This window comes from Antechinus flavipes, chromosome 2, assembly GCF_016432865.1.
Source record: "Antechinus flavipes isolate AdamAnt ecotype Samford, QLD, Australia chromosome 2, AdamAnt_v2, whole genome shotgun sequence".
Lineage (NCBI taxonomy): Eukaryota > Metazoa > Chordata > Mammalia > Dasyuromorphia > Dasyuridae > Antechinus > Antechinus flavipes.
Window position 1 is genome coordinate 426,632,689 of NC_067399.1, and position 14,995 is coordinate 426,647,683.

At 35.0% G+C, this 14,995-nt stretch overlaps 1 long non-coding RNA gene and 1 pseudogene across 2 annotated transcripts in view; one reads left to right on the forward strand and one right to left on the reverse strand.

The window, feature by feature from the left end:
* Positions 1–381: 381 nt before the first annotated feature.
* On the reverse strand, positions 382–1,215 carry LOC127546755 (aurora kinase A-like; annotated as a pseudogene).
* A 3,029-nt stretch (positions 1,216–4,244) lies between these two features.
* LOC127550214 (uncharacterized) overlaps positions 4,245–14,995 on the forward strand; it is a 44,060-nt gene continuing 33,309 nt past the window's right edge. Inside the window, exons 1-3 of one of the 2 annotated variants that reach the window (XR_007950794.1) lie at positions 4,245–5,945; positions 10,142–10,182; positions 10,927–11,105. This is a non-coding gene — a long non-coding RNA (uncharacterized LOC127550214). Of the gene's footprint in view, positions 5,946–10,141; positions 10,183–10,926; positions 11,106–14,995 lie in introns of those variants that run through there. The other variant, XR_007950795.1, reaches the window with a different exon arrangement.

Below are 14,995 nucleotides of genomic sequence, written 5' to 3' on the forward strand. Positions count from 1 at the left end.
AGATTTTCTGCCAGCAGAGACCACACCTTGCCCCCTCCAGTTTGCTCAGCTTGAACTATTCTCCATGCTCTCACTGCCTATCTGGCTGAGTCTGCTCCTGACTTAGCCCCATTCTGTCCCGACACGTGGAGCAAAAACAGAACTTTTTGAGCAAGTACTGAGATTATTTTCAGTTGGTAATGTTTTGTACTCCCAATATTCATGAGTTCTGACAGTCAAGCACTAATTTGGAGTCTGAATTTTGTTAAAATAGTTTGAGGGTAAAGGAGAGCTTAGAAAGATGGTGTATCATCTCCGCCATCTTGGCTCTGCCCCACTCAGTAGCATTTCTCGTATGGTAACATAATACACTTGCATAAAATTTTCTAGACAGCAAGAATTTTAAGATTTTATACTGCTTAGTTCTTTGCTTTTTTGGCTGCTTGGTGATTTTGAAATATTTGCTCTTATCTAAGGATGTTGAAGGAGTCTCTTTAGCATCTTTGGTAAGGATTATGCTTCAAAAGCCTTGAAATGAGATTCCTAGCACCTTCTTTTACAAAGTTGGAAATTTATATTCACCCTTTGAAATTCTCTAAGTTTCTTAACATGTTTGTACACCATAGGGAGGTTTTCCAACTAGAGAACTCCAAGACTTCACAGGTCCACTTTTTCATCATACATCTAAGCCTTCAATTATCACAGTAGATAGTCAAGTGTTGCACAAAGTGTTAGCCTCGTAGATGTTGGAGCATGAACTAATCAGCCAAAATCTTCAATCTATTATTATCTGATCCAAGTAGTAAATTATCTGACTTAATATATTAATGAATCACATTTTCTTGAGGGACAGTAAAACAAAGTATCTGCCAGTTCTGTGATGTAAGTAGTCATTCTTTGTTCATCAGATGGCGAAAGCTTTAGAAGCTCTCTGTAGACTTCTCCATGACGTGCATATTTTAGAATTAGGGAAACTCTTGTGTCATCATGAAAATAAGCAAATAATTTCAGAATATTAGGATGTGTAAGATGAGATTGTATTTCTCCTTCTTACCTCTTTTAAGTGCCAGAATAAACTTTCCTTGCTTCTCTCATGCCAAATAAGCATTTTTCAAATTATTCTTTCTTCAAAGGACAACCAGTTTCAATGTCATCCAATATCCACTGCCTGTTTGTTGTTATTTCCTCATTTTTCTGCCTTGGTGTTTCTCCCTTTTCAGGAGTACATGCAGACATTGATGTCTGAGATAGCTGTGTTTAGAATGTTATTTGGTGATCCTAATGTGGGATAAATTACAGGTGCTGGCTGTGGCTTCTTTGGCTGTTGATTATAAATTGTTTATAACTAGAAACATTCTTTTGTGCCTGTGAAGAAACTGGAAGAGAGTATTTGAGGAACATAAGATTAACCAAGCTTATTAGCTATTTGTAGGTAACTGATTCTGAGAGAAAATCTGCTGAGTCACTGGCATATTTTAGACCTTCCCCCAAGTGGAGTTTTTGTCTTGGTTTCTTGTTGAAACACTCTTTTCTTTAGATTTGTCCAGAAACATTAAACTCTGGAGGCCCTCAACTCCCTCTTGCCTCAAGTCAAATCTGGTCAGAAGGTTACTAGATGGGAGAAATAAGACAACTTTTGCCTCTCTCTTTCTCTCTGCCTCTGTCTCTCCCTCTCTCTTCCTTCCCTTCCTTCTCCTCTTTTTTCTTCTTTCCTTCCTCCCTCCCTCCCTCCTTCCCTCTCTCCCTCCCTCCTTCTCTCCCTCCCTCCCTCCCTCCCTCCCTCCCTTCCTTCCTTCCTTCTTTCTTTCTTTCTCTCTCTCTCTCTCTCTTCTCTCTCTCTCTCTCTTTCTTTATTTCTCTCTCTCTCTTTCTTTCTCTTTCTTTCCTTTATATTTTCTTAATGATTCCAATATAATTGGTTTCCTTTGAAATCCTATGTATTTTTATGTTGTATTTAACATATACTTTAACATATTTAACATGTATTGGTCAACCTGCCATCTGAATGAGGCGATGGAAGGAAGAAGGGGAAAAATTGGAACAAAAGGTTTTGCAATTGTCAATGCTAAAAAATTACCCATGCATCTATCTTGCAAATAAAAAGCTATAACAACAACAAAAAAAAGTAAACTGTGGGGAAAAAAAAGAAATCCTATGTATTTTATTTTATCTATTTAAATATATTATTATTCTGAGGAGGGGTCCACAGGCTTAATAAGATTACCACACACACACAAAAATTAAATAATTTCACATCTAGTCCAACCCATTTGGTTAATAGTTGAGAGAACTGAGACTCAAGAGACAAGAAGCCATATAATTTATAAGTGGTGGATTGTCAGATTCAAGCCAAGACATTGTCTCCCTCCACTGCTCATATATATTGCTTTGACTCCACATTTAGCCCCAGCAACTTCTTCACTTTGTTGTTATTTAATTTCCATTATGGTAGGTGATGGGAACAAGTTATACTAGCAATCAAGGGGAATCATTCAGGAAATACCCTCCTGGGGAAACATGGCTTGTACAAATTTTTATCAGAGATAAATGAGAAACCATGCTGATTCAAGCCAGAGTTTATCTGAATGCAAAATCTTTTTCCCTTAAGAAAGCATTTCCCAGGACTTAGTTCTCTCTCCTTACAAACATAATTGGGCATTCATTCATTCATCTGAAACATTGTGATTTAATGAAGAAAGTTTTGACTTTAAAATCAAAAGCTTTGTTTTGAATCTCAGCTTTGCCACTTATTAACTTTGGGCAAGCCACTTTAAGCATCTAGAGAAGGAAAGGAGCACAAGGGATAGGAGCACCAGGCCTGAAATTGGGAAGACTTGAATTTAAACCCAGCCTTGGGCATTTACTACCTGTGTGATCTTTGACAAGTCATTTAATTTTTGTCTGCCTCAGTTTACTGAAATATAAAATAGGATCCTCATAATACTCATCATTTACTAGAGGTAATCCTTTTATAAAATTTTAAGAAAGTTTCCGTATAAGCTACCCCTTCAAAATAACATTGGTGGTTACTTAAAAGATGAGGAAAGTTCCTAATGGTTACTTTTCTTTATAGTTGTAGTATGCTTTGTTATTATAAGTAATGGAAGCAATCCAGTATAGTGCAAAGAACATGGGGTTAAGAGTGAATGGACCTGGATTCAAATTCTAGTTCTGTTATTTACTGCTTATGGGACATAAGACAAGTTACTTCTGTTACTAAGGCTCAATTTCATCTTTTGAAAAATAAGGAGGTTGCACTAAATGATAGTGACCTTTTTTGGCGTCAAGTCCTGTGATTCAATTCTAGAGTATTCTTGTTATCTCATGAATTTTCTTTAATTTGTACTTTCTTGCTGTATGCTATTAGAAGTGATTGTAAACCCAAACTGACTTTTTTTGCCCTTTATGTCTGGGATACCACCATTCACTTCATAAATACAAATTCAAAATCTTGGCAAATTTTTTTTTTTTTGCCTTTGGCAAGCTCCCATTATCTTTCACATTCAATCAGTTGGGTTGGAATTGGAAATTCTACTTATACAGTATTTCTCATATGTCCACTCTTCTCTTTCCCTGTTCCCATCCAAAGTAGTTTAAAATGTGTCATAAACATCCCCCATTCTCACTTCCTCATCCCCTTGTTCCTACTATTCACCATGCCTAGAATATTTCCTTTTTTCTTTTCACTGGCTAAATTCTCATCAGTCTTTTAAGAACCAACTCACATGCATATTTTCTTTCTTTCTTTTAAATATTTCATTCCTTCACTGCATGTGAAAACAATTTAAAACTTTTTTTTTGTTTTAAATTCCAAATTCTATCTTTCCTTCTCTATTCCCTAGTCAAAATGAACATTTTTAATGAAATCTTCCCTGATACTTCAGGCCAATAATGATTTTATGTAGCTTTTTTTGATTTTGTTTTTTGTATCTCCTATCATGTAATGTTATATAATTTAATTACTTATGTTTCTATCTTATCCTTCTGCTGGTTTGTAAGTGCCAGGAAAGCAGGGACCATGTCTTACCTAAACTGCATTTTCCTTAAGACTCAAGTCCAGTGACTAAATATTTATTGAATGATTGAATAAATGGATGACAATCTGATTATCCCTATGTATCTGTATGAAAAGAAGATGGAGAAGGGAGTCAGAAATGTATGCTGAGAGGTAAAAAATAGAGACCACTACAGCTTATAGAATTACTATCAAAACATTCCTCTTTTAGTAGGGCTTCCATTAACAATTACCAAACATCTATGTCATATTCCCCCTGAACATGCTTCTTATGACCTGATGTAAAAATTTAAACAGGGTTGAGTTTGGTGAGTATTTGGAAAGGAATCTTCTTGGGAATATCAGAAACTATTATCTTTCAAGTCGAAGGGACAAGCTTTAGAGACTATAGAGGTGGTCTCAGAACCTCAGAACCTGCTTTGAATTCTTGCCTCTGTCACACATTGGCTGTGACCCTGGACAAATCATTTAACCTCTACACCAAGTAACTCTCTATTTATAAGTTGCAGAGAAGGCGCCGACCTGCATGGTTAAATAGGTCTTCTTCAACCGGAGTTCCTTGGGTCATTGAGATCCCAAGCTTATGTCATTTTCTATTCCCTCCCCTCCCTTCCCTTCCCCCCCACCCACAAAATGTCATGTCTTTTTCTATTCCTCCAAATTCTGGCTGTCATGTAATTTCCTTTGTGAATAGAGTGGTAAGAATTTATGCCATTATTATGTTCTATGGCTTCTCATACAATCATGCTCAATATGAACATATCAACTACAAATTTTTCTATGACCTCATCAACTAAATCACATTGGAAATAGCTTTTCAGATAAAGGGAAACATCAGGAATGCATACAGAGCCATATGCACATGTGGGAAAAATTTGAAAGGAAAGAAAAGTAAAGAATGCTATATATTGAGCAACATTCTTTATAATAATCTGTTAAATTGAGTGGTAGGATTAGATTAGTGGGAAAAAAATCTGGGTTCAAAGTAAGATATAAGAGTCTCCTTATCAGATGGTAATTAAGGAATGAATTAGCTTCAAAGAATCTAAGAACTGGAAGGACCTAAGGCTATTTCATGCAACTTATACCTGAGAATTCCTTCTATAACATCAAAAAGTGGTTGTGCAATCTTTATTTGAAGTCCTCCTAAGAGGAGAACCCACTATTTCTCAGGACAGAACCTCCTTTTTTTAGGAGAACTCTCATTGTGAGGAACTTTATCCTTATATCAGACCTAAATCTTCATTTCTAAATTCTATCCAGTCTCTTTAGTCCTGCCTTCTGGGAACACACAGAACAAGTCTAACCTTCTATCCCTATTATAGATACCCAAACATGTGAAAATATTATGGCTTTCAAAACTATGATATTTACCTAAGTCTTTTCTAGGTCATCCATCTCCATTTTCTTCAGCAAATGACCATGGCATGATCTTGAAGTACTTAACCATTTTTTGTCACTTTCCTTTGGATGCTTTCCTGTATTTTATGTTTCTAAAAAAATATGACACCCTGAACTGAACCCAATATTTAAAAATATGGTTTGACCAGGGCAGAGTAGAGTGGAGTTCTCACTTGCCTGATTTTGTACATTAGACTTCTCAATACATATAAAGAGATTGTATTAGCTCCTTCAGTTGTTAGGTTGCACTAAAACCTTTAGATCTTTTAAAAATGAATTATTGTTTTAACATATGACATACCTTACCCATCCTATGTGGGAAATTTATTTGAACCCAAGCTTAGGATTCTAAATTTATCTTTTTAAAATTTTTTTATATTCATTTACAAATTTTTAATTCCAAATTCTCTCCTTCCCTCAAGTTTTTCTACCTATCCATTGAAAAGGCAAGCAATATGATATCCATTATGTGTGTGAATTCATTACCTAAGTTGCAAAAAAAAGAAAAAAAAAGAAAAAACGAAAAAAGCTTCAATCTCTACTTCATCAGGTACTTTTCTGGAGGTGGATAATATTTTTATTATGAGTCCTTTAGAACTATAATGGATTATTGTATTGACCACAGAGTTATCATTATAATTTTGCAGTGTGGTATTCTCCTAGTTCTACTCACTCTACATCAGTTCATATTAAGTCTTCCCAAATTTTTCTGAATTCATCTGCTTCATCATTTCTTATGGCATAGGGGTATTCTATCAAAATCATATACCACAACTTGCTCAGTCATTCCCCAATTGATGGTCATCCCCTCAATTTCCTATCCTTTGTCACTATAGAAAACTGCTGTAAAAGTTTTTGTACAAATGAATCCTTTTCCTTTTTCTTTGATATCAGTAATGGTATCGCTGGATCAGAAGATATACACAGTTTAATAGCCCTTTTGAGCATTTACATTTAATTCTAATAAATTTTATCTCATGGGGTTTTTCCCCTTAATATTCTAGAATATTAAGGTCTTTTTAGATACAGTTTGGGTTGTTCCTTCCTACTTAATATGAATGGCAAAGTTAACGAGTATATGATCTATGCTTTCATTTGACCTATTGATAAAAATGATGAATGCCATATTGCAAACAGCACAAATCCTCAAGGCACTGGACTAGAGATTTCTTTCCAAGTAGACATTAAAACATCAATGACCATTCTGTAGGTTTGGCAGGTCAATCAGTTCTGCATTCCTATTACTTTACTCTCATGTTTGACTAATTATGTGTTATTGCATATTATAACACCACCCTCTTGGTATTGTTATGAGACTCAAGAGAGATAATGAATGTAAACTTGATAAATTTTAAAGTAATCAAAATGTAGGTGGTTATTATTGTTGTTATTAGAATTTTGTCCCCTGACATCCAAAAATTTAGTAATCTCATTTCATTTGTTGCCTTATATTATTTCACACATTACACATGTTCCTCTGTTTTTACTTATCTCAGGAAAACTTGTGTTTCTTCTCCCTTTGTGGCTTTGACCACTCCCTGTTCAATTCCTGTACTCCCAAATAAAATATTCCCTCTATTAATTCAAATATGCAACTGCTCTGAATCTTAGAGCTTCACTTGACGATTTGAGAGGGTAAGGGACTTGTTCATACTAGTATGTGTCAGTGACAGCATTTAAATTTAGATTTTTTTGGATACCAAAGCCAGCTCTAGTTCCACCACAACACAATCCTTTACATTATTTTAATCATTGTATAATTTGCTATTCTTCTTCTACTCATTTGGTTTTGCATCAGTTCATATCAGTCTTCTTAAGTTTCTCAAGCTTATTAATATTCATTATTACATATAGCATTGTAATATTTTATTACATTCATGTACCATATTTTTTTAAGTCATTCCCCAATTGATAGATACCCACTTTGCTTCCATTTTTTTTTGCTATGATAAGAAATGTTACTATAAATATATAGGAGCTTTTTTTCTCCTTCAGATAACTATGATATATGTTGTTATGGTACTTTTTTTAGTATCTTTTTAAAATTTGTTTTTAAAATAATAGCTTTTTATTTTCAAAATATGTGCATGTTTAACATATATTGTATTACTTGCTGTCTAGGAAAAGGGGTAGGGGGAAGGGAGGAAGAAAAAAATTGGAACATAAGGTTTTGTAAGGTTGAATGTTGAAAATATCTTTGCACATATTTTAAAAAATAAAAAGCTATTAAAAAACCAAAATCTGTACAAAGATAGTTTTCAGCATTCACCCTTATAAAACTTTTTATTCTAAATTTTTTCCCTCCTTTTTGTCCACCTTTTCCCCAGACAAGAAGTAATCTAACATATGTTATACATGTGCAATTCTTCAATACATATTTCTACAATTACTACATAAGAAAAATCAGATCAAAAAGGAAAAAAAAGTGAGAGAAAACAAAAAACAAGCAAACAACCACAAAAAGGTGAAGATATTATGTTGTGATCCACATTCAGTTCCAACAATCCTCTTTCTGGATAAGATGGCTCTCTCCATCATAAGTCTATTGGAATTGGCCTGAACTACCTCATTGTTGAAAAGAGCCACATCCATCAGAATTGGTTGTCACATAATTTTGTAGTTGCTGTGTACAATGTTCTCTTGATTCTGTTCACTTCACTTAGCATCAGTTCATTTAAGTCTCTCCAGGCTTTTTCTGAAATTATCTGCTGATCATTTCTTATAAAGCAAAAACATTCTATAACATACCATAACTTATTTAGCCATTCTCCAGTTGATGAGCATCCACTCAGTTTCTAATTCTTTGTCACTAGAAAAAGAGCTGCTATAAATATTTTTGCATATTTGAGTCCTTTCTCCTCTTTTATGATCTGTTTGGGATATAGGCCGGCAGAGACTCTGCTAGATTAAAGAGTATGCACAGTTTGATAGCCCTTTGGGCATAGTTCCATATTGCTCTCCAGAATGATCTAGTATCCTTTTAAATTGTTTTCCAGAACATTTACACCAATTCACAGCTTTATCATTAATATACTAGAGTCCTGTCTTCCCATAGATTCTCCAATATGGAACAATTTTCTTTTTTTCATTTTTGCCAATATGAAGGCTTGTAGATAAAACTTTAATGTTGTTTTAGTTTGCATTTCTCTTATTATTAGAAATTTAAAACATTCTTTCATGTGTTTTTTGATAATTTGCATTTTTTCTTTTGATTTGATCATTTATATAGTGGGGAATGACATAGTATTTATTAGGATTATGAAATCTTAGGTAGGACCATAGAATTAGAGACAGAAGGGAATTGAGAAGAGAATGTAGTTCATCTTTATCACTTTAAAACAAAAGAAGTGAGGTCCTTTGTTTTCAAATGAAGAGTCCTTGCTGTATCGTTCTATCTTTCAGGAAAGGATAAATCCACCTTACTACTCTCTTATTTTTTAGCTTGAATATCCCAAAATATATAAAATCACAGAGACAGTTGATAGCAGTTGAAATTGGACTCAGATCATCCTGGCATTGTAGTACATTTTACATCTAAGATCGTAAAAAAGCTACTGAAAACCTAAGACATGAAGAATAAGTTCCTTGCCTTGCTTCTTTTTCCCCTTTGTTAGAGTTGCTGCCCTTGACTTATCCATCTTTTTGCATGTTCAGAAGCCTTAGGTTTTTGGTTATGTTTAACATATGCGTTTTCCAACATCTAAATTCAACACAGTTTTTCAAATATGTTTAGATTTCTGGATGACTTAACATAATTGTATCAGAAAATTCAAATTGGAAGGCACCTTGTGGACTAATCTAGTCTAATATCTCCATTTGAGAGAGAACATGAGTCCCATAAAGGGGCAATTAATTGCTTAGAAGGCATCATTGGTTGTGTTTATATATATAACACATAGCCTGCTTACATATTCACCATGGATCTTCCCATTGCTCATTGGGTAACCTGATATTTAGCTTCTTTAGGGTATTCTGTTTTGTACTTTGGTTTTGGGGGCAGGGAGAAACTCTCTAGAATGTTATCCAGCCCATTTACCATCTTTTTATCAATTTTGATTTGCATTTCTCTTATTATTAGTGATTTGCAGTAAATTTTTTATGTACTTACAAATACTTTGCAGTTCTTTTTTGAGAAAATATCCTTTTAACATTTATCTCTTAGTGAATAGTTATATGTATAATTTGTCTATGTTGGATAGTAGACCTTTATCAGAGAAATTTGATGCAATAATTTTTTTCGCCATTTGATTGGCTACCCTTCTTATCCTATATGCATTAATGTTTGTGAAGAAGCTTTTCACAAACACAGAAGCTTGGGAGAGTGCTGCACAGTTTCCTGTGTACAGAGCATGCTGCTGTTGTGGTCTGTCCCACTCCCTTCATTTCTTAGTTCTCTGGCCTGCACCAAAAGTTTAGAACCTACTTTCCCTAGGGCTGTCAGTTTAGAGTTCTGTAGCCCCCAACTTCTGAAGGGCTATAATCAAATTGACTCTTGAGGCCTCAGCAAACTTTCTCAGATGGAGTTGGGATATCTATAGCACTGGAAAGAGGGAGGGGGTAAAAGAATGAAGGGATGGATTTTGATGTAACCTGTATTTTATCCTTTGAGTTATTTGGTTAATGTGGCCATACTTCTGGTAGCATTGAAGGCAGAGGAGTGTTAAGTGAGCTCAGGGTTAGTGAATGTTAGCTCTTGGATTATCAGGGTTTTTTCTTTTAACTTTTTTTTTTTTTTTTGGTTTTTAGGTGCCTTAGACTATGGAACTGCTGAAGGTCCTTTATCTCTGGTACATAATTTTTTGTTTTAAAGAGTTTTTACAGTTACTGTTGTCTGCAGAAAATGCCTTGTCCACCATCTTGTTTCTCATAACCTTCAAATCCCTATTATCTTTATTTTACCTATGACAAAACTCAAGTTGAGAGACAAGTGATTTACCTAGTGTCACACAACTAATAAATATTTGAAGGTAAATTTGAACTCAAAATTCCTTGGCTTCAAGTCCAGCCTCTTACTATGTCAACTATGTCAATAAGCACATAAATGATGGAATAAATAAATAAAACTCATGATTTCTCCATTTTTTTACTTTTAAGGAACCAAACAAAACAAAAATGCAGAATATGTGAGGTAGAGGGAATGTATGAGAATAAGAAAGTGTGTAAGAAGATGTGAGCTTATATGAAGAGAGGGGAAGTGTGGGAGAATGTGAGAAAGGGAGAATGCTTGGTTATATGTAGCAGCATGGTTGATTGTAGTGAGCACTGGACTTGGAGTCAGAAAGCCTAGCTTTTAGTCCTTGCTTTGTCATTAGCTCCCTGGGTGATCCTGGACAAGTTATTTAATCTCTGTCTGCCTCAGTTTCCTCAACAGTAAAATGGGAACCATAATAGTATCTACCATGTAGGGATGCTATGAGGTCTTTAATTGTATATATGTTGCTACTGTTCAATTGATTAGTCTGATTTTTCATGACTCTCTGTGGGCTTTCCTTGGCAGAGATACTGGTGTGGTTTGCCATTTTCTTTTCCAGCTTATTTTATAGATGAAGAAATTGAGGAAAACAAAGTTAAATAAGTAATCCAGGGTCACACAGCTGGTAAGTATCTGGGGCCAGATATGAACTCAGGAAGATGAATCTTCCTGAGTCCAGGCCCAGTGCTCTGTACACTAAGGTATCAAATAACTAGAATTTATTAGATACTTGTATCAATTCTGGGAGCTAGGTAGGGGAGAAAGAATTATTTTAATTTTACAGATGAAGAAATTTTATTTCCCCACTAGACTATAAACTTCTTATTTTCACACAACTGGTAGTGGTAGAGTCAGAATTGCAGTCTATCTTTCAGCCTTTCAAGAAGCAGCTTACAAATGTTAGCCTAACCTGTCATTCTTCATCTCAGGAAAGCCATATAGCTCTGAAATCAAGTATAAACTCCTTGGCATTTAAAAAACTTCACTACTGGCTTTGATCTACTTTTCCAGCCCCTTTGTGCTTATTCTCCTTTATATACAACATAGTCTAGTAAGATTGGGCTTTGTATTATTTTTCATGTATTATGTCTTTGTGTTGGCTATCCCCCATACTAAGAACATATTCCTGTTATTTGATACCAAGTCTCTTTGACTGCAAGAGATACAAGCTTTTTTGAGTTTAGCACACAAGTCATTTACATGGAAACTTTGACTTGCTCTACACTTGACTTGGGCTGGTCTCCCTTCAGCTACTATTAGGTACTTCCTCTATTGGTACTGAGCTTCATGAGGATACCCCATCAGATTCTGGATCAGATCCCCAGCTCAAACAATCCACCAGTCTCAGGCTTTCCCAAAGCAGAGATTATAGGAATGCACAAGCACATCTATAACACATTCCTTCCTCACTCTTGTTACTTAGAATCTCCAGTTTTTTTCATAGTTCAATTAAAACAGTGCTCTTTTCATGAAGCCTTATCTGACTCATTCCAGTTGCAACTTGCTTCCCATCCCAAGTTACTTTGTATTTATTTTACATATATGCACATATTTACCCTGAATATAGAATATAAACTCAATGAGGTATTTTTGCGTGCTATCTTAAGCACTAATATATTGCCTAATAAATGCTTGTTGATAGATTAATTATTATCCACTAAAGTATTCTTTTGATAGATTATTATATAGGGGTAATGATATTCACTAGAAGAAGGTATACCCACATAGATAATATCTTAGATCCTCTCAGAATTACGTTTAAGTTAAAAGTATAGGAAGGAGATAAAGGATGTTGGAAATATAGAGGAATATTGGAACATGGTATGACAAAGCAGAAGGTGAGTGACAGAGAGAAGGATGTTTCAGAATATCTGCTGCTTTTAACGTGGTATCAACCAAAAAAATTGGCACCACTGATAGGACTATTAGGGAACAGTGATTTCCCCCGCCTTCAACAAGACAAAATGAACTTTCTCTTCTTGACTCCTGGAACAATATTTGTTTGTACATTTTCCCTGGATAATTGAATATGTACTACCTTGGAGCAACTTTCCTAAAGAGATGTACCTTGATCATTGCTTTTCAGTCATTATCAATTATGTCTAGAAATTAGAATGGTTTGCCTTTTCCTTCTTCAACGCATTTACAGTTAAGGAAAACAAAACAAACAGAACTAAGTAACTTGGCCAGGGACACACAGCTAGTAAGTGTCTGAGGTCAGATTTGAACTTAGGAAGATGTATCTTCCTGATTCCAGCAACAGAACTCTAGTTTCATTGCCCTGATCATAGGTGGGAGTATTAAGTTCCATTACATTCACAGAATGGTATCACACTGTTGGGAAACAGAGTTGTAATTAAGATTTGTGCCTCAAGAGACAAATCCATTTGAGGGTAGAAACACCTATCCTGTGACTTCTTAGAAGTTATAATAATCTTTTTCCTGAACTGCTTGGAGTATGGAAAAAATATATTCCTAATCTTGGTGTATCCTGACTCTTGTTTCCTGGGAGCAGATGATGCAGAAATGCCTCTTGTCCCCAGGTATAATATACTGGGAAGTCTTTTAAGAACCTCACTCTAAGAACTCCTATGTGTTGGGAATTCTTCTCCAGGGCTATTCAAGAAGAGCTCCTTTCTTGCCCCAGATGACCCAGGATCCCCAAATGCCTCTAGTTCCTTTCCTATCAATAGAGAAGTCTTGTCTTGCCCCCAGTTTTGATCCTATCCCAGGAGAGCCACGGAACCTGAAATGCCTCTTCTCTCCATTGTCACAATATCTAGATTGGGACATTCTCTCTCCAGAGAATCAAAATCCATGAACTGCCTCATCTTCATAGGCAGAAAGTGATCTAGCATAAACCCAGGATGCCCAGAAGCTTTATTGCTCCTCTACTTGATCTGTATGAGCAAGTATTTCTCCAGTGGATTCAGTTCCCTTTTCCCTTGGACCTAAGGTTTTTCAACTATAAAATGAGGGAGTTGGGTTAGATGGCATTTGAAAACCTTTCCAACACTAGATCAATGATCTGAAGACTGAAAAGATAAGTTGAAACCATTTTGTATTGCCTGACTATGGCATTTGTATTTTATCCTATAGATAATAGGGAATTAGAGAAGATTTTTGAGCCATGGAAGTATATGATCAGAACTGGACAATAGATTCTGTCATATTGCCGTTAGATGGTCCTTTGGGGATAGTCTCAAAAGGGATGAAGGCAATGGAAAGAGAAGATTGTTCAATAGGCAATCTTGATTTTTCTTAGGGGATACCATATAGCTGCCTCTATCCCTGTTGAGGATCATGACAGATATTCAAAGTTGCTTGTTTTAAAATGAGATTTAATTTCAATGGGCATGGGTCTTGTTGTGATCACCTGCTTCTGAGTCTAAGGCCATGATGGAGAGCTTCTGGGAGAAGAATGGAAAAGCTTTTCTGGCTTCATTTTCTAATGCTCTAAAACAGTCTAAGAAGAGAAATCCATTTCTCTCATTCCTTATTCCATTAAAATAAATATAAGCTACTTTCTTCCTTCTATCATTTTATTTATTATGAAATCTTAAACTTTAATTTTTTTCTTTAGAGTTTTTCATTAAGGGAATTTATCTACTTAAACCATCACTTCTTTGTAGGTGATTCTTAACTCTCTCTTGATTAGTGAATGAGATACATGGTTCCCTATTTCTAACTAATCTTAGTTCTTCTCATTTTACTCCAATGATTTTGTAAGCCCCATCTCAGCCCTTCCCTCTTTCTCCCTCCTCCATTACTTTCAAATTCTATAATTGGGTCAATAATAGCCATTTCTACTGGAAAGGACATGACAGTTAACTATTTTAAGGCTCCATTTACCATCTCAGTGACTTCCCAAAGAAAAACACTCCTCTGTGGTCACTCTTCTATATATGTTTTCTCCCCCTATTGAACATAAGCTTATTGAGGACAGATACTGTCTTGCTTTTTAATCGTATCCTTAATATGTACTGTGGTGTACATAATGAGCACTTAAAATGGTTTTAAATTTGATTTCATTCTGACTTATCCAACTTCTGGTATATATTTCTATCTTCTTACTGGGCATTTCCACTGGGATGACTCACTGTATCATTAAATAACATATCAGAAATTCAGTTCATTATCTTCATGGCTATCTTCCCTCTCTCCAACCCCAACTGATGGCTGATTTCACATAATGGCACCATTATTTCTCAAGACTAAAATCTGGATGCAGAGGGAAAGATATTAGATGTGTCATCAAGTGCCTTGGGTTTAAATCTCAGCCAAGCTATTTATGTTGTATGTCATTAGGCAAATCATTTCACCTTGATAGGGTTTTATCTCCTCATCTCTAAAATGAGAAAGTTTTGACTCTACAAACTCTAAGGTTTCCTGTAGCTCAGAATTCTATTATCTAGTAGTCCTTTAACTTTTTTCTTTTTCTGCCAATAAGTTAATGATAATAATAAATTATATTGGCAAACTGCTTTATTATTTACAGAGTGCTGCATAATCTTATCTTACTATATTCTAACAACTTTTTAAAGGTCTTATTAAAAAAAAACAAATGAATAAATTGAATGTCTCAGAGTTTAATGATTTGCCTAATATCATTAATCTATTAGGTACAA